Source organism: Chrysochloris asiatica, unplaced genomic scaffold (assembly GCF_000296735.1).
Source record: "Chrysochloris asiatica unplaced genomic scaffold, ChrAsi1.0 scaffold00006, whole genome shotgun sequence".
NCBI classification, from domain to species: Eukaryota; Metazoa; Chordata; class Mammalia; order Afrosoricida; family Chrysochloridae; genus Chrysochloris; species Chrysochloris asiatica.
In genome coordinates, this window is record NW_006408524.1 from 15,793,180 (window position 1) to 15,802,008 (window position 8,829).

At 37.4% G+C, this 8,829-nt stretch overlaps 1 protein-coding gene across 1 annotated transcript in view; it reads right to left on the reverse strand.

Moving 5' to 3' along the window:
* NPSR1 (neuropeptide S receptor 1) overlaps positions 1–8,829 on the reverse strand; it is a 227,186-nt gene that overhangs the window by 100,696 nt on the left and 117,661 nt on the right. The gene's annotated exons all lie outside the window — the stretch shown is intronic.

Consider the following 8,829-nt stretch of genomic DNA (forward strand, 5'->3'; position numbering starts at 1 on the left):
TATGGAGGGGGTGGGAATGATCCTTGCTGTAAAGACTTGTTCCCTCTTTTGAGTTACTGCATCCATAGGTATAGGTCAAGTTCATCAAATTGTATCAGATTACTCTTTATTTCCTCTTCTTTCTTCTTCTAGTTGAGCTCTGATCATCCAGTCATTGAAGTTATTTAAATAAGTTTTGTTTGGAATAATCATATGTATGTAAGAGCTGGAACCCCAATAGCAATACTTTTTGACTTACCCTCACACTAAGAGGATCACAGTATCACTTGGGTGGTGTATCTGCCCAAAGTTCATCACTTTAATCTAATTAGGATGAAACATCACATAAACCTAAGTGGAAAGACATTCCACAAAATAGCATGTAATTTTTAAGTGTGGATGTCCTGATGAAGAATAACTGAGGAACTGTTCCAGATCAAAGAAGTCTAAAGAAGCAGGACAATGCAATGTACAATCTAGAGCTTTCTTTTGCTACGAAGAATGTTCTTGAGACAATTGATGAAAATGAAGCAGATCTGTAGATTGGATAGTAGTACTTATAATAGATAAATGGAATGATAAAGCAAATATTGAAAATGTTAATACTTGGGGGATATTTTTCAAGGATGGAGCCTTGGTTGGCCCTGCAGGATAATGCACTGCACCAAAAGGCCAGTTTGAACTGCAAGGTTGGCGGTTCAAACTCACCAACCGCTTCTTGGAAACCCTATACAGGGTTGCTATGGGTCAGAACTGACTCGATGGTATTTAACAACAACAAAAGTATTAAGGATGGGGTCCTCATGTGGTACTGTAGCATAAGCACTGGACTGCTATCTCTAAGGTCAACAGTTCAAACCCACCAGCCACTCCTAGGAAACCCAAACAGGGTTGCAGTGAGTTAGAACTGACTCAACAGCACTTAACAACAACATATGTAAAGAACACACGGGATACTTTGAACCATTTTGGCAATTTTTCTGTAATCCTGAAGTTATGAAAAAACAAGTTAACAATGCAAAGAGAGGCCACAATGTGGCTGCTTGACCTACAGGGGCATATCTGGCAGGCTATGATGACTGGGAACCCTACATAGTACCTTGGATATGAGCAAAATGCTGAACCAAGGGTGCTGCTATATTTACAAGTTAGTTTTATAATATTTAAAATAAAATTGCTTCTCATCTATAGTCCTTCCTGACACTCTATTATGCCATTTAAGTGTTTATTATTTGCTCCAAAGAGAAATTTGGCAGGCATTGCTGAGATCTATCTGTTCCTGAGGGCAAAGAAGACATTCCAGCTTCACACTCCTTGATGGTGGGAGGTCTGTTGTTGTTGTTGCTAGGTACCACTGAATTGGTTCCTACTCAGAGTCACTCGATCTAGACACAGCCGAACAAAATGCTGCTCGAGCCTGCACATGCTCACAACTGCTGCTGTCTGAGCTCCTTATTACCATGCATCTCATTGAAGTCTTTTTAGATGACCCTCCACTTTACCAAGCATGACGTCCTTCTCCAAGGATTGCTCCTTCTTAAGGACATGATCAAAATATGGGAGACAAAATCTTGCCTTCCTTGCTTCTAAGGAGCATTGGGGCCGTACTTCTTCAAAGCCAGATTTTGTTCATTTGCTTGTTTTCCTGGCAGGACATAGTGTATAGTTCATATTCTTCACCAGCAAGAATCATTTCTTTGGACTTCCTTATTCATTGCCCAGCTTTCACATAGATGTGAGGTGATTGAAAATACCTGGGGTTGTATCCTTGGTCCTCAAGGTGACATTTTTCTTCTTTAACACTTTCTTTTACACTGTTGTTGTTATTAAGTACCATGGAGTCAGTTCTGACTCATAGTGACCCTGCACAGGGTTTTCAAGGCTATAAATCTTTACGGGATCAGAAAGCGTCATCTTTCTCCCGCAGAACGGCTGGTAGTTTAGAACTGTTGACCTTGATTCATAACCACTACACCACCAGAGCGCCTCTGTTTTACACTAGGGCTTTTAAAAATTTCAAGGAAAATATGTATTATTATTATTATTGAGGGGGTGAGGGTGGGGACAAGATGAAAATGAAGAATGTTAGAATTTTTTTTGCACCAAAATAAATTTGTACTAACTTGTTATAGCAGTCTTGGTGTGGTGCTGTGGGTTAATGTGCTGGACTATAAGGTCAGCTTGAATATCAAGGTTGGTGGTTTAAACTCACCAGCCACTCCTTGCAAACCCTATACAGCATCTCCATCAGTCGGAAGCAATTAGACGGCCCTTGACAACAACAACAACAATTTGTTATAACATTTGTCTGAACAGGATCTAGTTTGAGACACTAAGAAGGAAAGATATCAGTTTGAAAAGAGCCCCTATCAGAGCAACATGAATTCTATTACAACTGAAGCAAGAACAACTTTATAGAGGAACTTTTGAGTAGAAAATTGGTGAAATCATCGATGCTTTATAAAAAGATTACGGGGAAAATGTTCCAAGGAAATCAGCAGTTTATAAATGAAGGACTCATCTTAAAATGTGAGGATGTTGAAGACAAAGCCCAAAACAACATGTCTTACACATCGATTTTCAAGGAAAAATATTCATCTTGTTCGCACATTAATTGAAGAGGACTGACGATTAACAGCAGAAACAGTAACCAACATAATAGATATCTCAGTTGGTTCAGTTTACACAATCCTGACTGTAATATCAAGTTGAGAAAACTTGCTGTTTGATGGGTGCCAAAGTGTTGTGCCCAGATCAGCTGCAGATAAGAACAGTGCTTTTAACAGAAAATTTAAACAAGTGTCATCAAGATCTTGAAGTATTTCTTGAAAGAATTGTAACAGAAAATTAACCACGATTTTAACAGAATGATCCTGAAGACACAGAACAGTCAAAACAATGGCTACCAAGAGATAGACGTGATCCAGTCAAAGCAAAAGAGCGTCAGTCAAGCAAAGGCAAGGGCAACAGACTTTTAACATGCTTAAGGCATTTTGCTTGTTGACTTTATGGAGGTCAAAACACAATCACATCTGCTTATTATGAGAATGCTTTGAGAAAGTTAGCCAACACTTTAGCAGAAAAATGTCCAGGAAAGCTCCCAAGAGATTCCTTCACCACAATGCTTCTGTTTAATCCGCTCATTAAATGAGGGATTTTGTCAGAGATTTGATGGGAAATCATGATTTTGCTCTTTTTGTCTTCCTTTTGTTCCCTAATCTTAAAATATCTTTAAAGAGCACCCATTTTACTTTAGTTAATAAAGTAAAAAAGAGCGAGTTGACACAGTTTTGAGGACTCGCAATTCTTTAGGGATGGACTGAATGGCTGATAAACATTGCTCACAAAAGTGTCTTGACCGTGACGGTGCTTAGGTTCAGAAATCAAGTTCATATTTTAATTTTTATCTTTTAATTCCATCTTGCCAGGAACTTTTTGAAGATCCCTTGTACAATGCATTATTACTTTCTGGACGGCTCTTTCCTGGAGTCCTGGTGTGGCGCTGTAGCATTGGACCTCAAGGTTAACTTGAACTACAAGGCTACTGTGGAGTTGATTCCAACTCATAGTGGCCCTGCCCAGGGTTTCTAAGGCTGTAAATCTTTACAGGAGCAGAAAGCCCCATATTTCTCTCACAGAACCTTGGCAGCCCTATTCATAGCCACTACCCTACCCGAGTTGTGACGCTGTAGGATAAACATTGGACTTCAAGGATAGCTTGAAATGCAAGGTTCAAATCCACCAGTCTCTAATTGGAAACCCTATACAGGGTCGCTATGAGGCAGAACCAACTCAAAGGTACCTTAACAACAACAACAACAACAACTTCCTTGTGGGGTGGTGTAGGATAAACACTGGACTTCGAATTGCAAGGTCGGTGATTCAAACCCATCAGCTGCTCCTTGGAAATCTTGTACAGGGTTGCTTTGAATCTGAATCGACTCAGCAGCACTTAAGAAGAAAAACAACAACAACAACACGTCCATGGATGTGGACTGTGGATTCAAGCAAAATGAATTCCCTGACACCTTCAAGCTTTTCTCGGATATCATGCTGTTGCTTATTGGTTTAATTGTGAGGATTTTTGTTTTCTTTTTATGATTAGATGTAATTCATACCGAAGGGTGTAGTCTTTGATCTTTATCAGTAAATGATTCAAATCTTCTTCACTTTCAGTAACTAAGATGAGTGATCTGCACATCATAGGCTGTTGATGGACCACCCTTCAATCCTGATGATGCATTCTTCTTTATACAGTTCACATTCTCAGATTATATGCAATATAATATATAGATGGAATAAGTATGTTGAAAGGTTACAACCCTGATGCACACCTTTCCTGATTTTAAACCATTTTGTAGCCCTTGTTCTGTTCAAACTGCCTCTTGGTCTACTGATAGATTCCTCAAGAAGATTATTAAGTGTTCTGAAATTCTTATTTCCCCCAATGATATCCTTAATTTGTTATAATCTGCACAGTTGAGTGCTTCTGCATAGTTAATAAAATACAAGTAAACATCTTTTTGGTATTCTCTGCTTTTATTCAAGATTCATCTGATATCAGCAATGATACTCCTTGTTCTATGTCACGTTCTAAATATGACTTGAATTTCTGGCTATTCCCAGTCAATGTACTTCTGCAACTCTTGTTTATTATCTTCAGCAAAAAAATTACTTGTGTGTGATGTGAATGATATTGTTTAATGATTTTGTTATTCTGTTGGATCATCTTTCTTTGTTATGGGCACAAATAGGATCTCTTCCATTGGAGTTGGCTAGATAGCTGTCTTCCGATTTTCATGGCATAGGTGAGTGAGCTCCTTCAGTCCTGCAATCATTTGTTGAAGCATTTCAATTGGTATCCCATGCATTCCTGGAGTCTTGTTTTTCATCAAAGCCGTCAGGACATCTTAGACTTCCTCCTTCAGTACCATTGGTTCTTGATCATATGCTACCTGCTGAAATGATTGAACATCCACCAATTCTTTTTGGTACAGTGACTCTGTATAACATTTCCATCTTCTTTTGGTGCTTCCTGTGTTGTTCAATATTTTGCCATGCAATCCTTCAACTAGAGGCTTGAATTATTTTTTTAGTTCTTTCAGATTGAGAAATACCGTGTGTACTTCACTTTTGGTTTTCTGACTTCAAGTCTTTGCTCATCTCATTATAATACTTTATTTTGTCTTTTCAAGCCACCCTTTGAAATCTTCTTTTCAGCTTATTTTCTTCATCAAAAACTGAGCTGACAATTCAGGTGGAGTTACAAAGGTCCTCAAATAGCCAAAACAATATTGGAAAAAAAAAAAAACAACAAAACTAAGTTGGAAGACTTGTGCTTCTCAATTAAAAAAAAAATTACTATAATACTATAATAAAGAAAATAGTGTAATAATGATAAAAGACTAGAACACATCTATGGTCAACTGACTTTTTTTCCTCAAGGGTACCAGGACTATTCAATGGAATAAAGATTTCTTCCAGTTGTTTTAGCTTCTGATTTCTTCCAGTTGTTTTAGCTTCTCTAAATTCAAGAGCAAGTTTCAGAGTCTCTTTTGACATCCATTTTTATTTTTCTTTCTTTCTTGTCTTTTTAATAACTTTCTTTATGTATGATGTTCTTAATGTCATCCCACAACTCCTCTGGTCTTTGGTTATTAGTATCTAATGTGTCAATGCTTTTCTTGAAATGGTCTCTAAATTCACATGGGAAACAATCAAGGTTATATTTGGGTTCTCATGGACTTGTTTTAACTTTCTTCAGCTCAACCTGAACTTCTATACTAGCAATTGATGATCTGTTCCACACTCTGTCCCTGGCTTTGTTTTGGTTTTTATGTTGAACATCTCCATTGTCTCTTCTCACAGATGTAATCAATTTCATTCCTGTGGAGTCCATCTGGTAAGATCCATGTGTATATCATTATAGAGGATAATGTTGTTGAAAAACATTATTTGCAATGAATAAGTCATTGGTCTTGCAAAGTTCTATCATGAAATTTCCAGTATCATTTTTATCACCAAGGTCATATTTTCCAACTATTGATCCTATCTGTTTGTTTCCAACTTTTGCATTCCAACCATTCATAATTATCAATGTGTCTTAATTGCATGTCTGATTAATTTACAACTGAAGAAGTTCATAGCATTCTTAATTCTTCAATTTCATCATTGTTAGCTTTAATGCTTGGTGCATAAATTTGAATAATAGTGGAATTAACTGGTCTTCCTTTTAGACATATGAATATCATCTCTCACAGACAGCACTGTACTTCACATTAGATCTTTAATGCTCATCTTGATGATGAATGCAATGCAATTTCTCTTCATTTTGTCATTCCCGGCATAGTAAATCATATGACTGTCTGATTCAAAATGGCCAACACCAGTGAATTTCAACTAACTAATTCTTAGGATATCAATCTTTGTGTGTTCCATTTCATTTTCGAAGACCTCTAGTTTTCCTAGATTCATACTTTGTACACTTATACTCTGATTATTAATGGATGTTTGCAGCTATTTCTCTTTGAGTTGTGTCCCATCAGCAAATGAAGGTCCTGAAAGCTTAGCTCCATTCATAGCATTAAAATTAACTCTACTTGAGGAGGCAGCTCTTCTCCAGTCATATTTTGAGTTCCTTCCAACCTAAGGACCTTAACTCTAGCACCATATCAGATAATATTTCATTGTTATTCATGAGGTTTTCAGTGGCTAATCCCATAGAAATGGACCTGTGATTCCTTTTTCTTAGTCTGTCTTCATGTTCAACCATTTAAAGACATACCATATAGTTAAGAACCAATGGTACTTAAGGAAGAAGTCCAAGCTGCACCGAAGGCAATTGAGGAAAACAAAGATCCAGGAATTATAAGAATATAAGCAGAAATATTTCAACAAATTGATGCAGTGCTAGAGGTACTTACTTATCTCTGCCAAAAATTTGGAATAAAGCTAGCTACCTGGCCATTTGGTTGTAAAAGATCCATATTTGTGCCTATTCCATAGAAAGATGACCAAACAAAATGTGGGAATCATCAAACAATATTGTTAATATCACATGCAAGTAATATTTTGCTGAAGATAATTAAAAAATGGTTGCAGGAGAATGCTGACCTAGAGCTGCCAGAAATTCAAACCAGATACAGAGGGGGACATGAAATGAAGGCTATCATTGCTGACATCAGACACATCATGGATAAAATCAGAGAATACCAGAAAAATGCTAACTTGTGTTTTACTGACAATGAAAAGGCATTTGGATGTGTGGATCATAACAAGCCACGGATATTATTGTAATGAATGGGAATTCCACAACCTTTATTGTGCTCATGAGGAGCCTGTATATAGAGTAAGAGGCAGTCATTCAAACAGAACAGGAGGATACTGAATGATTTAAAATCAGGTATGATGTTCTGTCAGTTTGTCGTACTGTGGTGGCTTGTGAGTTGCTGTGATTCTGAGGGCTATGCCACCAGTATTTTAAATACCAGCAGGGTCAGCCATGCATGGTAGACAGGTTTCAGATGAGCTTCCAGATAAAGACAGACTAGGAAGAAAGAGTAATGAACTACTTCTGAATATTTAGTCACTGAAAACCTTATGAATAGCAGAGAAACACTGTCAGATAGAGTGCTGGAAAATGAGCCCTTCAGGTTGGAAGGCACTCAAAATGTGACTGGGGAAGACCTGCCTCCTCAAAGTAGCACTGACCATGATAAAGTGAATGGAGTAAATCCCCTGGGAGAAAAGCCCGTGGGACCTTCATTTGCTGATGGGGGACAATTCAAAATGAAGAGAAACAGCTGAAAATCCATTGAAAATCAGAACATGGATGCATGAAGTATGAATCTGGGAAAATTGGAAGTTGTCAAAAATGAAATGCAACGCATAAACGTTAGTATCTTAGGCATTAATGAGCTGAAATGGGCTGTTATTGGCCATTTTGAATCTGAAAACTACATGGTTTACTATGCTGGGAATGACAAATTGAAGAGGAATGGTGTTGCATTCATCATCAAAAAGAACATATCCAGATTAGTCATGAGGTACAACGCTGTCTGTGATAGTATAATATCCATGCACCTATAGGGAAGCCCAGTTAATACCACTATTATTCAAATTTACACACCAACCACTAAATCCAGTGAAGATGAAATAGAAGAATTCTACCAACTTTTTCAATCTGAAATTGATCAAACATGCAATCAAGATGTATTGATCATGACTGGTAGTTGGAATGCAAAGGTTGAGAGCAAAGAGGAAGGATCAGTAGTTGGAAAATATGGCCTTGGTGATAAAAATGATGCTGGAGATCACATGATAGAATTCTTCAAAACCAATGATTTGTTCATTTCAAATACCTTCTTTAGACAGCATAAGAGACGACTATACACATGGACTTCACTAAATGGAATACATAAAAATCAAGTTGACTACATCTGCGGAAAGAGACGATGGAAAAGCTCCATATCATCATTGAAAACAAGGTCAGGGGTAGACTGTGGAACAGACCATCAATTACTCCTATGCAAATGAAAACTGAAGCTGAAGAAAATGAAAACAAGTCAAAGAGAGCAAAAATATGACCTTGAATATATCCCACCTGAATTTAGAGATCATCTGAACAACAGATTTGATACATTAAACACTAAAGACTGAAGACCTGAAGAGTTGTGGGATGACATCAAGAACATCATACATGAAGAAAGGAAAAAGTCATTGAGAAGACAAGAAAGAAAGTAAAGGTCAAAATGGATATCAGAAGAGACACTGAAACTTTCTCTCCAGTGTAGAGATGCTAAAGCAAATGGAAGAAATGAGGAGGTCCAAGAGCTAAACAGAAAATTTCAA